At 37.1% G+C, this 21,712-nt stretch overlaps 1 protein-coding gene across 2 annotated transcripts in view; it reads right to left on the bottom strand.

Annotated features, from left to right (window-relative positions):
• Nucleotides 1-21,712, bottom strand: part of LOC121315704 (equilibrative nucleoside transporter 1-like) — a 42,833-nt gene that overhangs the window by 12,358 nt on the left and 8,763 nt on the right. The window contains exon 1 of one of the 2 annotated variants that reach the window (XM_041250035.1): nt 8,510-8,604. The exons of the other annotated variant lie outside the window; for it this stretch is intronic. The gene's annotated coding sequence lies outside the window, so the exon portion shown is untranslated. Of the gene's footprint in view, nt 1-8,509; nt 8,605-21,712 lie in introns of those variants that run through there. 2 annotated transcript variants of the gene reach the window in all.

The raw sequence follows: 21,712 nt of genomic DNA, 5'->3' as shown, positions 1-21,712 counted from the left end.
CTCAGAACCGCTGACATTTGGAATAGTTCTGAAACACGTGCAGCCTCGGGTCGTTCACCCCCTATACCCTGCACATGCCCATGTCGTTTAACACAGATGGGCTTGGTCCAATTTCTATTTCAGGGGCTGAGAAATACTGTAATAATTCACTCATCTTTTATAGTGCATACTTGAGTAGGGTTCTCCAGCGGAACACCATGAGATGGACCTGTTAATTGTGCAACAGGTCTTACATTTCCACTTTGAGTTGTTTTTTGACCAGCTAAGTTCAAGACTCGTAAATGAGTGGGCTGGTGATCCTCATATCCAAAACAATAGGAAAAGAGGCAGGTATGACTAACGGTCGTTTCTTTTGCTGTGATTTTCTTTAGCTTAAAAGTCTCCGCCCCACACACATTTAGTCAGCTCCTACTTAAACAACTAATTGATTTAAAATGACCACATTAGGCAGAAAAGCCCAAGCAAAATTAAAAAAAAAAGAGAAAAACACACACATTACTCTAAAAGGTAAGAAATGTATTATGGGATTTTGAGATCCTGAAAAATAAACTAGAGATGGAAAGAAGACTCCCATTACATAGTAGTTTAATCCATCCCTGGTTTCCCTGAGTAAGACACACCTGCAGTTGTTACAGACACACTGTGTCTAATAACCCTTACTCAAACTAGGAATGGGTGAAACTGCTTTGTAATGGGAGTCTGTGGCAAAGTGGCTGCTGACAATGAACAGGTGCAGAGGTGATGCACTGCAGGAATAATCACAGGCAGACAATTGTAATTCGGTTTAGAAAAAGGGGTGCTTTATTTTACAAATCCAGGTCTGATGACCTCAAACAATAATCCCAGGCAATACACAGCACTGTGTATTGCACCGCTTAATAATAACGGGTTGCAGTCCCAAATAATAAACACAGTTAGTACAACCACAATATACAATACACAGCCACCAAATTTGGGTGCGTGCCGTAGTGCTTGTGGTGCGTGACAACAAGTTTAACACTGAGAGTAGTGCAGTTGGGATTTTCCCAGAGAAATACTTGCAAGTCAAAGGTGAAGACGTGAATTCACTGCAGATGGTATTTCAGTCAAATTTTCAATGACTTGTTAAATCCATCTAGATGTGCTTTTGCATTTGTTTTTACGCAGTACATATACCTCTTGCAGACGTATGCAGAACAGGGAAAGAAGTGCTGGACATGGGAAATATTGTGTCAGATGTCAAAGTGGACATGACAATGGCAGTGATAAAGCCAGTTTATTTGAAAACATTAAAATTAGGATTGGACATTTCCATCAAAGGATTTACAAAAATCTGATGTGATCAGCAACCCAACAAGCCAAAATGTCCCATTACAACATATGCTATGCTGGGGGTGCAGGAGCACCCCCTGGCTTGAAGTACAGGGGCGCAGTGAACCTGCTGGTGCAATGATAATTCCTGCCAGTTTTGTGAATCTTTGAGCTGTGTGTGTGCAGTGCACTGCGCCCTTTTCACGCTGCTTTGACACACAAATGATAATAGACTAATCAGCGCCGGCTGTCACAACAGGGATGGGAAACTTTATAAATCACGTGGTGGCAATCTCATGAGAGTTGATTAGTAGCTGGAACGCCTATTGAAAATGTTCCCAAAAATTTTTTGAGTGAATTCCTTCACCTGCTAAATTCAGCTGGTCACAAATGTGCTAACTGGGTGGGGGGGGTACTTTGTGGAGCAATACTAAAAACCAACACAGTGGCATTCTGGGTGCGCCAGATGTCCAAAAACTCAACAGCATGACACTGAAGCACAAATCAACCTTCGAAGTTTTCAGGCCGTCCTTGTCTTCAACGACTACTGTAAATAAAATAGAACTGTTCAACTTGTTTTTACAAGTAAACCTTTCTAAACTGCGGTATTTAAGTGGAATACAACATTATACGCCACTTTTTGATTTGTTTGCTCTACACGTTTTATGGTAAGCATCCTGTATATATTGTAGAAAGGACTGTGGTTAAAGATTTTACTTGAACAGATAAACAGGTGTGGGTGCTGCTTCACTTTATTAACATGTTTAACATAATAGCAGCCGAATCCAAGGCTTTCATCATATACAGGGGTAACAGTTTTGTTCCATGGCTTTCAGCACCCTCACTATAAACACTGTTACAGCGCCACTGCCGCCCCAACAACATCTGATTGAGATTTAGTGAGGTCACATTTTACAAACCCTGCCAGTTGACTTTGTGCCACCATTCATACCACTGCACTTTTACTCTGTATTGATAAGAATCCAAACAGATTTTTCTAAAGAATGAATGTGTCTAGGAGTTGAACATGATGTGAATTTGTATATCCAGCTAACAGCATCAAAATCTAAAAAGAAAAACAACAAAAAAAAGATTAAATAGCGTCTGTAGCCTGAAAAAACAAAAAAGTTTGTAAAAAAGGGTTTATTGAAAAATTATAGTGTTTGGGGGAAATGCGTGCAAAGGTTGCACAACGTAGGGATTGGAACTTTATTGCAGCAAATTGTCATCCTTGTTCTAAGAAAAACATGAGCTAAGACTTAAAACACTTTGTTACGTTGTATTGTTAAAATCTTATTTGGAAAAAGTATTACCCAAAAAGAAAAAAAAGGAAATTACTACGTTGCCCACCTTTTGGTACAATGTGTAAGCCAGGAACTCTAGGACCAAATGTTTCAGAACGTCAGATTAAAAAGGAAACAAATAGAAAGCAGTCTTACTGTAGGTTTACCTGTACTGTATGCATTCACGTCAAGATCTGACAACCTGCTTACAAAAGGGAGGGGAGGACAATCGTCACTACTGTGAAACAGTATCCAACTATAGTACCGTCCAATTACAGTATGAGGAATGCACTGTAACTATTTAAAAGTTCAATTAAACTCCAGGTTCAGAATTACAGAATTTATAGCCCAACCAAATTAGCAATTATGACCTAAATTATCGTACTATAATCAAAATCAAGCTTTTGAGAATATCTATACCATGTTTGGATGAATAACTTGCAAGATTGTCTGCAATGTGCAACATCTGTCCCCTAAAGGAGATAATAAGAGGGCAAATCCTTCTTTAAAACAATGATCTGCTGTACAGAACTGATAGGATGCAAACCAGATAACACCTCATCATGTTAACATAACACTTTAAAATATTTGGGTTTGGTCCCTTCAGGCTTTCCAGTAAAACATGTTACAGCCTTTATGTTTTACAATGCAATAGCTTATTAGGACAAAAAACGACAAGACTTATTGTTACAGGCACTATTAGCATGCGACATCACTGACTCCCATTATCATTAATGCATACTGATTATGTGATCATCTGTAGCACAGAAACTGATTTGGTACAAGGACGCAACACTTTCAACCATCTAGGATGCATTTAAAAAAAAAAAAAAAAATCTGCTAATAGTTCTTTAAATCTAAATTGATATATATATATATATATATATATATATATATATATATATATATATATATATATATATATATACACATATATATATCCACACACATTTCTTTTTAAAAATGCAGTTCAGAATTGGAGAACAGAACCACTCAGAATGATTGTAAACATAAACAGGTAATAAAGATAGACATTTAGTCTACTAGCCCTTTAAACCTTCCGCTCCAGTGAACATTCAGTCTGTTTAAGTTCTGACTGACTTGACTTTCGGTTTGTGTATCAGGACAAATATCCACCAAAAGTATACAATACCTTTCTAAAACAGGCGACAGTCTGAGAATTATTAGGAGAATAACATTTTCACTAAGATTAAATATACCCTATGATTACCTAGCTTGAGTGTAAAAAATAAGTTTTAAAATATACTCAAACTGTCTCCGTAAGTATAATTTAGTGATCTCCTACCCAAAAATATAAAAAAAGTATCAGTTGTAGCCACAACCTTCAGAAACCAGGACCCCATTTACACTTGCGATTTAAGGAGGCCCAGTCGCTCAGTAGTCCCACGCGTGAAAAGTAAATAGAAAGGTGAAGGCTCTGCTAGCCACTACGGCAGTGGATCAATATTGAATGGTAATTATTTCTACATAATACAACTTTAATTCTAAAAACATTACATTTAAAAAATAAATAAACAAATAAAAATCTAGTGGGTTAACGTTCAGGTTGTTTCTTTCACTTAGAACATAAGAACATAAGAAAGTTTACAAATGAGAGGAGGCCATTCGGCCCATCTTGCTCGTTTGGTTGTTAGTAGCTTATTGATCCCAAAATCTCATCAAGCAGCTTCTTGAAGGATCCCAGGGTGTCAGCTTCACTTTAGCCTGTCTGCATATGACATGCCTTTTAAGCCCGGAATAATTCTGGTCGCTCTTCTTTGCACTCTTTCCAGAGCAGCAATATCTTTTTTATAGCGAAGTGACCAGAACTGCACACAATATTCAAGATGAGGTCTTACTAGTGCATTGTACAGTTTTAACATTACTTCCCTTGATTTAAATTCAACACTTTTCACAATGTATCCGAGCATCTTGTTAGCCTTTTTTATAGCTTCCCCACATTGTCTAGATGAAGACATTTCTGAGTCAACAAAAACTCCTAGGTCTTTTTCATAGATTCCTTCTCCAATTTCAGTATCTCCCATATGATATTTATAATGTACATTTTTATTTCCTGCGTGCACTACCTTACACTTGTCTCTATTAAATATCATTTGCCATGTGTCTGCCCAGTTCTGAATCTTGTCTAGATCATTTTGAATGACCTTTGCTGCTGCAACAGTGTTTGCCACTCCTCCTAATTTTGTGTCGCCTGCAAATTTAACAAGTTTGCTTACTATACCAGAATCTAAATCATTAATGTAGATTAGATTAACCTAATACGAGCTGCAGCGTATACTAAAGCTTAATTTGTCACAATTACCTTTTCTTCCTGTTATTTAGTAACTAATTGATAAATATTTAAAAAATTGCCCGATATCTGTTATTGCTATTTCACGTATTGTTACTATCATGTATTCTGCACTTTCCACTGTATTTAGTGTACTATTTCATGTATTATGCTACCATCATGTAATATGCACTTTCCACTGTATTGTGTTCTGTGTGGGGCTCAAGAAGAGCTACTTCCTTGTAGCAACCCCTGGGCAACATCTCTGACGGCAAAAAGCTATTCAAATCGAACTTACCATGCAATGATTAAGCAAAGCAATCTTGGGCTTGGTTAGTACTTGGATGGGAGACAACCTGGAAATACTGAGTGCTGTAGGTTGCATGTTAAGCTCATACGAAAATAGATATTGTATGGTGTATTATGTACTTTCCACTGTATATCATGTATTATGAATTTCTCTATTTGAAGTATTATGGATTTTCTTGTATTTACTGCATCTTGTAAAGCACTTTGTGATAGTGTTCCACTACAAAAGGCGCTATATAAAATAGATTGATTGATTGAAACCGAAACCCAAGATATGGAAATGTCGCACCTCATAATAAAAAGCTATCTATTGGCCTGGGGCTTTAGTGAAATGCATTTTGATTGGAGAATCATCCGTGATGTTTATCCTATGAATATTTCACTACAGTTACTATTTTGTTCATTTTTGGGTTTATAAACATTTGACGAACTATACTGAGCATCAAAAGAAACTTAGCACTTACATTTGAATAAAATTCACTAGATGAGATCGAAAAATAATAAACTTTTTAGAGCCGGTGCAGTGACTTTATTGTGCTGATTAACAACTGACATCACGAACATGCTGCAAAATAATCTGTCGATCCTAGGCAGGTGTTGACTCTTGGTCTCCCAGTTCGTGGCCTGTCATTAACAGAGTGTGTCTGGTTATAACCTATCACCAGGTTTGAAACTGCTCACCCAAGACGGCGAGCCACAGCACGCTGCCCTAGTCCAGCCTCCAAATTGCCAATTGCACAAAGGCGCTGCTCTCGAGATGTGGCATATTGGTTTTTTTCTGTGATTTTCTTTATTGCTTTTATTCAAGCTTGCAATTCAACAGCTGAATCACTCCATATCCAGTGTCCAATAAACTGTAATTAGGTGATTAGCAGGAGGCAGTGTGGTCCAGTGGTTAAAAAAACAGGCTTGCAACCCCAAGGTACCCCGTTCAAATATCAGCTCAGCCACTGACTCGTTGTGTGACCCCAATCAAATCACTTAATTTTCTTGTGCTCCGTCTTTTGGGTGAGATGTTCTTGTAAGTGATTCTGCAGGTGATACTTAGTTGACACACCCTAGTCTCATATCTTGTAAAGCATTTGTGATGGTGGTCCACTATGAAAGGTGCTATATAAATATTATTATTAAGTGCATAAGCTTCTGTCATAGTCACTCAAATGTGTCAAGGATGAAAGATCGTGTGATTAAAAAGAAACCAAAAACAATTTTGTCAATGTCCATCATTTATATACCTTATTTTTTGTTCGAAAATAAAATGAATTATAATAAAAATATGTTTCTTTTGATGCAGAGCCTCCTTCCCCCTAAACTCTAGATGTAACCAGATTATCTCAAAGAATGCCAGGAACTGTTTGTCAGCACAGGAGAGGCCCGCACTAAGAGGCACCAACAAAGGGGAGCTCTGGGACATCTGTCCAGCTCATTAACAGAGAAGTGATCAGTCACCACTGATCATATTCTGTGCCTATTTTCTGAAGCCCTCCAAGAATCACCTTCCTGAAGTGACCTTTCTTTCAAGGACCAATCCAAAAGTTTAGAGCCGATTTCCAGGGTGTTACTTTCAGCATCTAAAAATACACCCACGCCTAAAAGGTTGCTCATACACCCGATTTAGTAACCCAATTATAGAGCTGTGTAAAAGGCACGGTGTCCTGTACCGGATTCGAAATAATATGTTTGGCACCTCACTTTAGCATAGATGTAGTAAACTGTCACCCACAAGTAAAGTTGATATGTTTCTGCAGCATTACATATTAAAGGATCCGAAACCACGAAGCCACAATTTAATTTAAAAATGACAAGTTGCTAACCCTGGAAGTTTAGACTAAGCCAGGGGTTACCACTAATTATTTTAGCAATAACCTACGCAATTATTTCTCTTTTGCAAAACAACTGAAACACGACCTCTGCGTGATCCAAGACAAAATGTAAAGCTACAGAAATCCAGGCAGCCAGCACTTTAAGGCTTCAGTCAAATCCTGTCACAAACACCCCCCCCCCACCCCACCCCCTTCTTGAGATTTTTCCTAGTCATTTTTACAAAACTAAACAAATATTAACATATCGCCCTAATTATGTGTTCTGTATAGCGGGTTAATATGTTTACCCCCGCCTACAAATGGGGCGGAGGGCAATATATATATATATATATATATATATATATATATATATATATTATATATATATATATATATATATATATATTAATTGTTATAGCCTCATCATATTCTGATATATAATCCAAAGCAATATCTTTTTTTTTTTAAAAAATTTTAGACTGGCAATTTTAAATCCAGCATGTGGTATTTTATTAGGATTGCGTAATTAGTGTGCCGTTCTACGATGTAAATCATTTGAATCATCAAATGTGTTCCGCAGAACTCTCAAGCTCACTATAATTAATTCTAAAAGAAACTAACAAAAGTAACCCTGTTCGTATTACAAAACCCGAGTATAAGCTCAACACATGGAATTCAGCACGTCTTGTTCCTTCCAAATGTATTTCAAATCTCATCGACACCACAATAGCACAGCAGATCCGCAAATGCGGCACAATACATGTACTATCTAATTAAAACTGTAATGCAAGAAGTAAGGCTGCTACAACAGCAAAATAATTGTTCCCGCTTCTAAGATTCGGAGGACACATGTAAGAATTGTAAACGCTTAAGCACGTGTACCTGTGCGAATATATAAATCACCTGTAGCTAGCGACTTAGAGGCTGTGATCAGATAATCGATAACTGGCACAGATAATGCACATAATATTTTACCCCCAGCAGCAAACGCGAATATTCATATAAAACAGTTGTAACTCGAAATACTCAGTATTGGACGGGCTCAGCCATGGCAGTTCACTTCGCATTTCCCAGTTCTGGTACACCAAGCATAATTATAAAGTCTCACACACAAACACATGGAATTAGTTTTAAAGTTATACCGTAGCGTATTTTATTGTCTCTTAATATCAACGTTTTATCAACCCGTTTAATTTTGGGTATATATGTTTTATTTTCATTATTATTATTATTATTATTATTACTATTACTAATAATAATAATAATAATAATAATAATAATAATAATAATAATAATAATAATAATAATAATAATCATAAACCAGTACGAAAGTCAAAACAACCATTTGTTTCCCGCGCAGAATGAAACGCCTAAGTATAATTTTCATTGACAGACACACAAAACTGAAAATTAATAATCCCAAGGTATGCAGTTTGTATGTATCTGGTTTGCGTTAGGCTGCAACATTCTAACATTTTTAAATACACTTTTGGTCAACTGATTGTAATAAACTACAGCATATAACATTATATTACCGTTCCAGTATCCTTTTCTGCCACAGGATGTAATATTGGAGCGGAGATTCTGGCGGTAAATGAAGAGGCAGTCAGAATGAAATTGTTACAGTGAACACTGCCGCTCTAACTTCTAGCAAGGGACTTCGCGCTCTTAATCAAAGGAAAGCGACCCGCCCACTTATCACCCATTGGTCCATATGTTTCCATTCGCATTCACACACAAATACTGACTGACATACTGCTCAAGAGAGATATGGTTGGGCCACCAACACGCCAAGGAATTTACAGTTTTATTTATTTTATCAACAAGAAAATATGAACTAAAAATGGGTATTTGGGCTCCACAGATTTCTAGTCATAGACTAATATTAGTCTTGGGCAAAAAAAAAAAAAAGTTAGAAATAACACTGACAAGTTCGTCAAGCAGGGTCAATTGCAACGAACTGAAAGCAGCGTACTAACTGGGGATGATCCCGTGGTTAATACGCTGCTGCGTACTAAACTAGCGCGCAAGTTAAATACCAATTGCAACGAACTTTGCGGCTGAAGTTAGTCCCAGCTAAGTGCTAAAAAGTTCTCAATTGCGACGAACCCATAAATAACTGCTTCTGCCCTCTAGAGGATACCAAGTACGAGACTAAGTTAGTCTAACCCTTTCTATAGACTAACGATTTATAGTACTGTACTAAGTGAAACAAATGTGTATTGACAACTTTTGTAACTGAACAATTCATAATCACAAATCCGTAAACCTACATTTTACATATAAAAGACATATTTACTTTGCATTTTAGCAATAACCTACTCAATTATTTCTATTTTGCAAAACAATTGAAACACTACCTATGCGTGATCCAAGTCATAATGTAAAGCTACAGAAATCCAGGCAGCCAGCACTTTAAGGCTTCAGTCAAATCCTGTCACAAACACACACACCCTTCTTTCTAAAAGCACCCAAAACCAAAGTGGTTTTCCTAGTCATCCAAAAAACGAAAAAAATAAACCAAAAAACATATGGCCCTAATTATACATCTGTTTATACCCTTAGACGGAATCCAAAAAATGTCTAGATGGGCGGTCACGCCTATATATATATATATATATATATATATATATATATATATATATATATATATATATATAAGGGATGTCATTGCTGGCATTGCAATATATTCGTGTATCTTTGGAATAAGTTACGTTATTATACCGAAAACAATACTCACCCCCCACCCCCAATGATCAAATCGCTTCCACAACGAAAAAATGATCTAACGGCAAAATATTACAATTACGGTTGAAAGGATTTATTACAAATATTAAATAACTGAGAATATATTTAAAACCGTACAGTAATTATGTATTACCCACATGGAACAGAATTGCAATATTTAATATATGAGTAATATATTTTAAAGTTAGATATAACAGGCTATATGTATACTTGTGTCAACGTATGTTTTTAGTAGCCAATAGCATGCATGGGGTAGTTGGTTAGTGATCAGGACTGACCATCCACACAACACTGTGATAGCACTGTAAGCATTCCCCCGCGGCGAGAAGCGCCTCGCCGCTTGTGCCTAGCGTGCCACGCGCCAGTTATCTCTCTGCCTGTGTGTTACGCAAAGAAAAAAAAAAAAATATATTATATATAGATATATATATATAGTATATATATATATATATATATATATATATAGTAACATCAAGTTAGACCAAAACCACTGGTTTACCACTGCCCTACTGGTTTTTGTTCCAACTGAGCTTTCAATTACTTAATTGAACTAATAATTTGCCTAATTTGAGCTCTCAAATTATTTTAAACAGATGGATATTTTAAGTGAAGTATAAAATTGTATAAGGAACTTGAAATCTCCCATTTAAGTCACACAATTGAAAAAGGAAAAAATAAGCAAATTATTAGTTCAACTAAGTAACTGAGATATCAGTTGGAACAAAAACCAGCAGGGCAGTCCCTCAGCACCAGGATTGCGAACCACTGGTTTTGACTACATACAAGACAAAACAATTTGTCGGTGCTTGCGGGAGAGGTCTCATTTTGATTTGTTGTTCGTAAATATTCCCTTTCAAAATTATAACTTAAGCATGAATAAATCAAAATAAATAAAATAATACAGATGTTTAGGTTTCGTAAAAAACACCAAAAACAAAAAAAACAAAAAACAAAACAAAAAAAACACACGCATACCTTTACGAAAAAATCAATTTGTTGAGATAAGAGTTGAAATTCAAAGAATTAAAAGAACCATACACAATCTGGCCTTTGAAGGACCGATGAGGGATACACACCACATGTGAGCAGCTCACAACCCATTTTAATTATGTCATACACTTTAAGAAAACATCTTTTAACATATTTGTATTTTCTTGAGTGTATACCGTCTGTGGTGGGTGATGGCCCACAGATAATGAGGAGGCAGAAAAAGAGAACAAAGGAGTGTTTGAGAGTGTGGAGAGTGGAGTGTGGAGTGTGGAGAGTGGAGTGTGTAGCATGTGGAAAGTGGATTGTGAAGAGTGGAGTGTGAAGAGTGGAGAGTGTGTAGGAGTGGGCTGAGAGAGAAAATAAAAAGTGAATAAGTGTTGAAGACTGGGATATGTGTTTTGTTTTGTGTGTTTTGATTAAAACCTTTAATTTGCTCACATGCTTTGTTTGTTTTGTGTAAATAATAGTGCAACAAGGCACTTAACTACAGTACTGTCTCAGGGTGAGTGCCTGTCTGTCACGTTACCAGAGTATGCAAAAAACAAAGGAGGTTCAAACGAGCTACAGAGCTTAATAATTAATGGCCTACAAAATGAATTGGCATAAAAAGGAGTATTCATAAGATGCAATGCAGGTTTGTTTTAACTAGTTTGATCCCAGAATGCCAAGTTCTTCTATCTGCGATTTAAACAAACATTTTCAAGTAGAATTATAACCAGCCCATAGGGTATCATAAAGTAAATGTAAAACAAAGATCTTGTGTGATGTTGAACAAAAAACTTTCTGTGCAGGCAGAATAAAGACATGACAAAACACTGCTGCTGACCCTAAGAGACTGTGTAGGCATGTTAAAGGAGAATTTACTCTTGACTGGTAACAGCCAGACTATATTCCTCAATTAGAGTATATTTACCACTTGTATGAGGCTGGTTTGCATCCCCCAACATCAGTGTCTGGATGACTCAGATCTCAGGACAAGTCCATTTTATATCATCAAGAAACCCACACAACCTGGATACTGGGACTGTAGTGCCTCTAGTAGCAAAAGAAGACTTTCAGATGGCTTCTCTCTTAGTTTCACCTAGATGTAGATATCCAGTAGATTCAGCCAACAAAACATGGACACAGATACAGTACATGTAAAACAGAACGTTGTTTACAATTATGTTTTCCAATTTTTATTTGATTTTTTCCCTGAGAGTTTTATTATGGGCTTTGGGGAAAAATGTCACGTAAAACAATTATGTAGCACAGCAAAACTTCCCAAAAAAACTTTCACAAGTATCGGAAGCATGTTATAGATTACATTGTATCTTTTGAGACACCATCTACCACATGCTTGACATCAAAAATGTTTTCGCTTTTTTACTACAAGTTTGCATGTGACCTCGTGCCAGATGTTCAAATATGCCTTGGTGGTGTTCTCCAATACCATCAAAGAATAGGGAACATGTATCCATCTAACCCTGGCAAAGTACAGGCTTACAATGTGTAACTACAGCTTTAAGAAGTGAATAAATGCCCCCTCTGCTGTGGTTTAGGAAAAGGTTCTTACATTGCTGCTCGGACATAAATATACTCCCTCTCCCAGTACATCCACACCCTGTCTAGTCTTAAAAATTATTACTGCCATGGTTTTAAAATTACATGACACGATAAAGCCAGCACATCATTAAAATGAGCCTTAAAAGTTAAACAAGTTGAGGCCTTGAACCCAATTAGCTTTTTGCTAAACACTTTTCACTCTGTATAATTTTAAAATCCTTTAAAATAAATAAATCAATCAATTTTAGCAATTTTTTTTTACCTCTGAACTCCTTTAAGCTAATGAAAAGAGCAGCGCTGGAGAATGTAGTTCTTTATTTTTCAGGTTCATTCTCTGACAAGAGGGCAAGTTTTGAACACGCTGATGCCAGTTTTAACTGAAAACAACGTATTTCAGCCGACCTTCATTTTGATTATGCTGCATCAAAGCTACTTCATATAAGCAGACACATTTTGTCTCTAAAGAAAGAGGAGCTCGAAAAATTACAAAGTAGCCGGTCTTCAAATGAGGACAATGGCACTAAATGGGTTACCATGGACCCTTGTGTCTAGTAATAGAAAAAAAAAAAAAGTGAAATGCAATATGCAAAAAAGCATCATAAACAGGTACTTACTCTTCAAGCCTCCCATTCCCTGATTGAATTGGGACTGTACTCTGTTATGAACAGCTGTTGCACAACACAAACAAACATAATTCCTCATTCACTCAGAGGTTATGTGGTAGACTTGTTTAAATACCCATCTTTACACTTTGTCAAAAGCCCTTCTTCCTCTAACTGATGCCAACACCTTTTTAAGCAAAATCTTTGGGAACTTCTAGAAGTATTAATAGGAATAATTAAATAATACTTTATTTCTGCAAATATTGATTTTGCGCAGACAATCCTATGAATTTACGGAACAGTATCAATATGTTTGGTGTTTTTGGTACCAACTGGAGTCAAGGGGATTGAATAGTCGTTTAGGACCTTTACCTTTTGATCCATTTCAGTTAAAGTGAATTCCCACTTTGAGGGTGTGTGGGGGTTCAGAACTGTATCTAATCCTCTCTCACGGTATGAAGTTGTGTTATTTCAAACTTTTTCCTACCTTTAATAATTTTCATATTCATAGTCCTCATATTCACACACGGTAGCGCTTTTGCAGATACTGGGATGTGGTAAAATTAAGTGTATTTGGAACGTGTGCAACAGAGATATAGCCTGGTGGTCCGCAGAGAGCAATGGAAATGAAAACTCAACACTGAAGTAACACTATGTAACACAATTTTTGTTCCTGGGTAGTAAGTGCTATTTCCTAATTGCTTATGCCTCAGAAGTATAAAAAAAAAAAATGACTACAAAAGATTTAGAAGTATTTACAGTATAATCGTAAATCTCGAAAAACTACCCACTTCTAAATCTTTTGTAGTCATTTTTGTATTACTTTAGTATAAATGCATGTTAATTTGGATTCATATGTTGTTTTTTTCTGACTTTATGTGAACGAAAAGACACACATTTGCCCGTTTTCCCATTGGAAATAGTGATATTTTGAAATATCACTGTCCTGGTCACAAAAGCAAAGTTTGTGGGGAATAATAGCCATTTTCTATACTTTTGAGGCATAAGCAATTAGGAAATAACACTTACTACCCAGGAACAAAAAAAAAAAAAAAAAAAAAAACATTTGTTACACGGTGTAATCGTATACTAGTAACCCAAAAACAGGACCATGAAAGAAAGCAACTGTGTGCTCTAATAACATACTTTGGTTGGTGGGATGCTTGACCCATCTTCTGGACAGAGGTTGCTACAAGGTGCTTCTTACCTTCAAACTGGAACTACCAGACCAAAGTTTTCATTCACTCTAATGTTTTAATGCTGAGTGAGAAAAAATGTCCAGGAAAAAAGTCCAGAACTAAGTCGCCTGATGCAGCTCGATCTTGAAAAGCAGCAAACCGCCTTCACCAGCGCTGCTCACTGCTGCTGTTTCCATCCAGACTGAGCAAACATCATTGCTTAGTTACAATTGCATTGCCCTGTGTTGCAGAGTATGCGCATTGTTCATTTTCCACCCATCTCTAATTGTTTATCACTTCTTGTTAGTGGTATATAAAGGGCTTCTGAGAGGCATAGAGACATGATAGTATTCAGTCTTTGACCCAGCAATGTACAGTACCTTACATTAGAGGGACCACTCTTAAACATTGTCAGATGGTATCTTAGTGGCTGATTTGTACCACTTAGTGACATTCTTGGGACCGGTGGACAGTAGTGGCGCAATTGGCAAGCTAATTTCTTAAATTGATTATTACATATGCATTTCTCGCCAATAAATCAATGCAGCAACACCATTTCATTTTTCAAAATCAGGAACGCCAATAATTGTTGCATCTCAATTGGACAGGCTTCTCATTGCACCGACATGCTCATTGATAGCTCGTTGTCATTGTATCAGTAAAATGTGAAGTCTGCTCAAGACATTACTATTGTTGTTCATCTCGTACCACCTTCATTGTGTGCACTGTGCTTAGGGCTCGCTGTGCTGATGGCTTTGCCAAGTGGTTTCCTAGAACAGTGCAAACAATGGAAAGAAAAACATCAGGAGGGGATGGGCAGGAGATCCGGTCTGGTTCCTTGGTTCTCGTTTTTTTTAGTTTCACAGTTAGGTAATTTGCAAACTCCTGAAATAACAGTGGGCCAGACTTCCATGAACCCTGAAAGACTTCCCACATACAGCAAATAGCTGTTTTTATGAGAAAGTCGGGTGCTTACTTTCTGAGCAGTGCTTGCCCTTAGAAACCACACACCACCTGCCAGGCTAAGTGAAAAAGGATCTCACTGCAGCAGCAGCAACATTGTAACAAAAGAAAAGTGATGTGGATTTCATTCTTCACACTAACAGAAAGGCAGCTTCCAGGAACTGAGAAGCAGGATGGCATACCAGACACAAACATAATGATGTGCCACAAGAACCTGCTTTATAACAGAACTTCAGTTACTGGGACTACTGTTCTCCCTTTTCTTAGATGTTGTTCAGCTTCCTTTGCTTTTAAAGTTCCAAATCCTCTTTGGTCTCAAGAAAAGTATTTAATCTGTGAGCACTGCCTTTACACTTACTCTCTGCGCTGGATTCTTTCTTGTGGTGTTGTAAGCAGCAAATTAGTGTCAATCAGTCTCACAGATCATATGTCTGACCCCCACTCCCACCAGCAAAATTTTCCTGCATATAAGAAAGGTGACAACCTTCATTCAATTTTGCTTCCATAACAAAACAATATTCAGTCCTGCCAAATAGCAATCACCCATCTTAAAATAAATCTGTGGAACCTTGGATTCAAAATTAGAATACTGCATTGCAATGCTTGATCCCTGTTACAGACACATACAAAAGCTATTTTAAACCAGGAATACTAAAAACCATTGGTTCCTTTTGCGGACAAAAAAACAATCTCTATTTTTGCCCGTTTCACAAAAATTATTAAGTAACAGCGTATGTAACATTCAGTACCGAAACAATGTAATAATCACAGTGGACAACATTAAACACTAACAGAAGGAGCACATCATCTTATTTCTTCATTTTAAATCAGTTATGTCAATATTGTGTAACCTTTGGGTCACATGTAATTGCATATATTTCCCAAGGCTGAATTATTTCTCATATTTTTTCATATGTTAAGACTATTTGAAACAGTAATTGTTATGAAATACAGCAGAACGCCACACAAACATGTTGGGAATGGAGGTTGTTTGTAAGTCTGAAATGTTCGTAACTTTGAAAACTGAATTTTCAGTGGTTTTATTATATGTGGACACCTGATCTACACCCTTAATCTGGCAAATAATACAAGGATACAGCACAGTAATACAACACTCATATTGTTGTGGTTTTAAAGTCTTTAAAAATTGTACTATAAATGGAAAAAAAGGTTACATTTAAGTTACCATTGAAATCGTAACTGCAGCAAAAACAGTGATTTAAATGTCCATGAAAACCTGGGTTAACATAGTGCTTGTTTTAACAAAATTAATTCCTGCAGCTTGCCTCCTTTGGCATGGATAAAAAAACAAAACAAAACTGAGCTTTGTTTAAAACTCAAACATTCCTAGTAAAATTGCCTGTACTTGCTTTGAAATCTGCTTTACCTTTCTGGATACATTTGTTGGTACAGTAATTTTGCCTTCTGTGTTACCAGCATGCCAGTCATGGGAGCTCCTATGTGATTGTGTATTTACGGTTGAAAGTGGGAGTTCGGTAGACCGATCAGTTCGTAACTCTGGTGTTCGGAACTGTGGTGTTCTACTGTGATAAAACAAACAACATGTCACTTCATTATATAAAAAACAAAAAGGAAAAGAAAAAAGAAACACTTTCTTTACACTGTTCCTTTTACCGTTTGATGTTGTTTGTAATCATTCAGTGTACAATTGCTGTAAATGTACTTTGAGAAGATTTTTTTTAATGGGTTCCGGAACTGCTCTGACCTGACAAAGATACAGTAGATATAAAGTGGGCTAGACCAGCCAAAATCTATTTTATTTAGCAAGGTCCAGAACCTTCTACAGTAGAAGACAGCGGTGTTACCAGCAAAATACATCACTTTGAAAATATATTCATGATAACACAGAATATCATATCTCCTTAATAGGAAAATAAACAGCTTACATTTTTCATGAATAAATCATTTCACTTCTCCAATCCTGTACAGTTGGAAGTTTATTATATTTCTAGTAAGATTTTTGGGGGGCTTAAACCCCAGCCAAAGTGATGTTCATGCTCACAGGGTGCACCACAGCTTGAAGTTCCAGGCTGCTAGGAGCAGTTTGATTACAAGCACACATGAATCAGAACTGTGAACTGAAAACATGGGAACAAATATTAGCACAGCACTCAATTTAAAGAGTTACTAAATTATTAACTTCCATCCATTAAATACTGTCTACACATGGAACAATATACTTACAAGTTTAATTTCCCAGTTTTCATGTCGCAAAAAACACTGTCTCGTGACCATGTGATATTAGAAGACCAGAAACCACATACAAACAGAAAAGGAAAATACATACCCGGCCATAACAAAAAAAAACCAACAAAAAAACACATGCTGATTTGCTGTAACCCAGGCCTAATTTCACCATTACCCAATTATTTCTACAGAACACACATTTATTTTTTCTTATATGCAAAATACCTTTACAAAAACAACCTGTAGACAGTTCCTGTTTGCAGAACTGGTGAGCGTTTCAAGCTCTGAGTCAGGTTACAGAATACCTAAACACTTTTTAAGGGTGACCTCTGTGCCTATGATTGTCCTGTTCACAAGCACTGAACAATGTCAGCACAAACTGATCATGGCATCTGAATGTATCATCATATGACAAACCAAGCCAAAGTTACCAGAACATAAAAATATACAGTGTCTCTGTAGGGCAAGAACAAACACCAGACTTAAACAGGTGTTTAAAGTATACATCACGAGAATCTCTGACTATTTATATCACATCATGAGGTGCTTATTTTAAGCTTTTTTAATGATCAGTGATGGAAATAAGACTCCCATTGCATAGCAGTTTCATCCATTCCAGGTTTTACTGCCAGCTTGATTAGCCATAGTGTACAGGTAACAAGCTCAGGAGTGTTACCTGTATGAATGGATCAAACTACTGTACAATAGGGCTCCCTATAGCTTGGATATCGCTGGTTCGAAGTCAAGCTATGCCACTGCCGACCGTGAAAAGGAGTTCCTGGGGGCAGCGCACAATTGGCCAAGCACTGCCCGGGCAGGCTCACTCCCCACCAGCAACCCCTGTGGCTGACCGTGCGCTTGCAGGCAGGCCTCTATGCAATTCAGAACTGCGTGGTCCTACGAAGCTGTAAGTTCTGGATACGTCTGCACAGCAGGCTTGCTGAGCGAAAAAAAGCAGATGGCTGATGGCACTCGTTTTGGAGGACGAGAGGGCTCATCTTCGTCTCTTGAGTTAGTTAGGGGGTTGCAGCGGTAAACCAGGCTGAATAATAATAATTGGACATTCCAAAACTGAGAGACAAATTGGAAAGATGAATAAAAAAATTAAAAAATACTGTGCAATGGGGATCATATTTCCAAGCCTGATGACATTTTACTATTTGGATAACTGTACCTTTAAGTAATGTTGATAGCTCTTTAGCACGACCAACTGGGCTGTATGCTATCCGTTGCAGAGGATGGACAGCTGTACATGTGTCTTGGGTGTATCCAGAGTAATGTGGGTTAACTAGCAAGCTGAATAATAGACCTACCTAACTCTGTGGCATGCATGTTATCAAATGAAACTGTATAACTAGGCTCTGTATGGTCTGAACCATTTGTCCTGGATTGCCCTGATATAAATTTCTATAGCCAGCTTAGTTGACTTGTCCTTTGTATCAGGGGCGCCTAACTTTGTTTAACAATGGGGGGCAAAGTGAAAGAAGAACTACCTAATTTTTACTGCGCAATCTTTTTCAAGTTATTGTTTTTGTAACAGTAAACCCACAACACTGAACAGATGTTTCAACATAAAATATAGAATATTTACTAAGCTGAGCATTTGTTAAGTACAAACAGAAGCAGCACCAATTGGCAGAGCCAGCTCCAGTAGCATATCTGCACAATGCTGTACAGAACCTATAATCCCAACATGCAGCTTATTAAAGGGAAGTGCTAAACAAACACAAGCAATAACATGTACAACGTGTTATAATATGGCTTGCTCGACTCTGTTTTAAATGTAGTGCTGGACGTTTTTCACATTGTGTCATCAGACAATGCTGAGCTCAATTATCACAGCAAAACCAGCCGCTACAAGACTTTCGGAAAGCGAACACGAATAGGTAGGTTGAAACAATAAGCAATCACCCTCACATTGCAATGCTTCATGCTAATTGGTTGAAACACTAAATGCCAGCCCTCAACCAGCCGATTCATGACAATATTACAGGCAGTGCAGATCAACCAATAATACACTGCTCATACTTTAACAAGAGTACAGTTGTGTTCGGCCACGCCGACAGCATTCCCACTTCTGGCATCCTTAGGCACTAAAATAAATAAATAAATAACAACTGATGTGCCAAGTAGGTGAAATTTACCTGCCCAAGACCAATGGAGCCGATGATATACTGAAATCTAACAGATTACAGTAGGCTTATATCACAACGAGCTACATTGGTAAATATTGAGCCGCCCTTTTTATCAATCAGCATTATTTCTACATCTTTTAGTCACTTAGTCATACCTACATGTTTATTATTAAACAAATGTGAGTTTAAATGATTAGTAAGTACACGTTTCGATATGAAAGCTGAACATTAACATCAGCAAAGAATAAGTAAGAAACACGTTTTGTGTGATTGTGTGATTTTGAAGTGCCACTTTTTGATACATTTACTACTGCTTAATCTAAGTTAAAAATAAAATAATTTGGTGGGAATTGAACTTGTTTGTGGCCCCGCGGCAACATTATCCTATTTTTAATTCTAAAAGCCAACATTATTTAATTTTTAATAATGGTCTGATACTCTCTCTTCCTTATCTTTATCTTTTCATAATGGTCTTATATTATCTCTTCATTCAGATAGTTTGTTTATACAAAATAAAAAATAAATACAAAATATATTCCTGCATTTAAGTATTAATATTTCGTGCAGTCCTCTCTCTGACTGCCGGCCAAGTTCACATTCCTTTCACAATGTTTTTTCTTACTGTTAGCCAACTTTAGCTACACCGCATACCATGGGTCAAACCAATATGTTCGTGCATGTAGGGAAATTTTATTGTGATTGATTATAAATGTGGCCCATTCTCTGAATACTTTTTCATTTTTATATTCTATTTTAAAGATTTTAAAGCAAACCAATGCCAAACACAACAAGGTATAATACATAAATAATGAGGGGGGGCGGGGGGGATATAAACCCCCCATATTCAAAGTGGGCGGGACGACGAAGACGACACAGGCCCCTACCGCCTCGTAGGTTAGGCGCCTATACTCGGTAAAGCGTTTTGGTAGTTTATCCAACGAAACAATGCCTTGTATTCACTACATTTCACATGGGTGAATCTGGCTCTCATTTACAACCAGCTTTTTATATAATTTACTGACTGATACGTAGACAAAGACTGGTTGGGATGTCATTATATTGTACACATACATAAGTAAATCATAGACTGTATGAAGAAACTGTAAATCTGCAGCTGTACATTTTCTAAGTAAAAATTACTTACTGTTTATATTGCAAGATCAGGGTTGGGGTCAATTCCTGTTTTTCAATTCCAATCCTTTTTAAAATCACTTCCCAACCCTGTACAGGATCTTTCCAAAGAATTAAATTGACACTAATTAATGAAGCAAGCCAAGGTTTTTCCTGGAAGCTCAACAAAATTCATTTGCGGTTTCCCTTTCATACTGGATCCACTTATATAAGCCGAAATGGTGTTCCGGTACTTTTTCTATAGGCAGAACCTTGACTTAAGAATTAACTTAAGGATCTTTACCAATCTGTTATGAAAATGCTTATATGGTGCCCAACCACTCTAATTTTGGTGCCCGGGCATCAATGAAATGATTTGTTTTCCATGGGGAAATCAAATTAGCCTTCCCATTGAATAGGCACTAGGAACCAAAAAAATCAGTGTCTGATTCCTTACACACCGGTTTTGATGGTACACTCTGAATAGGAGTCTTTGATAACTGGTGCGTATTTTAAATGTTTGTAGAAGTCACACACATTTCCTGCACACTTGTCTGACTTTAGGAACATTAGGAACGTCTATTACAAACTACAGTACTACTTTAAATAAATATGCTGATGAAAAGGGCAAAAGTGCATCCTACGACTGTGGTCATAAACACGGGTTTAAAGCTGCTTTGTACATCGGTCACAGAGACCCAGGGACTGCCCTTGCAGTCGTTCATTCTGTCATTGCCATTAATGTATATTGCAAAAGCATAAATAAGTGCTATACTTTATTTAAAATAAATGTTATAAGTAATGTTATAAACTATTTATATCTTAGTACCAGAACTGCTGTTTTTTTATCTGATGACGAAATCACAAAAGACAACATTTACCCGCTAGATGCTTTCAAAACAAGCCAAATTTGTCTGGAAAAATGCAGATCTACCAGCCATCTTTGTGCCATATGTAGGGATCTACTTAAATTGCGGTAAATTTTTCACGGGTAGGTTGCGGAATAAAATTAGGATTTCGCAGACATTTTGCGGACCTGTTTAAACATTAAAGAAACATATATATATAAAAGAGGAGAATGTGAAGAAGCAAAAGGGGAAAGAAAAGGAACGGCCAGCCCCCAAAACAGAGGGACAGAGGAAGCAAGAGGACGGAGCCCCAGCTCTGGCCATGGGACCTCACATGGTGGGTACAGAGGGAGGATGGATGGGGGACTGGTGCGAATACTGCTATCGATTTGGGAATGAGAAGGAAAGCTG

Source organism: Polyodon spathula, chromosome 5 (genome assembly GCF_017654505.1).
Source record: "Polyodon spathula isolate WHYD16114869_AA chromosome 5, ASM1765450v1, whole genome shotgun sequence".
NCBI lineage: Eukaryota > Metazoa > Chordata > Actinopteri > Acipenseriformes > Polyodontidae > Polyodon > Polyodon spathula.
This window is presented reverse-complemented; position numbering and strand designations above follow the sequence as displayed.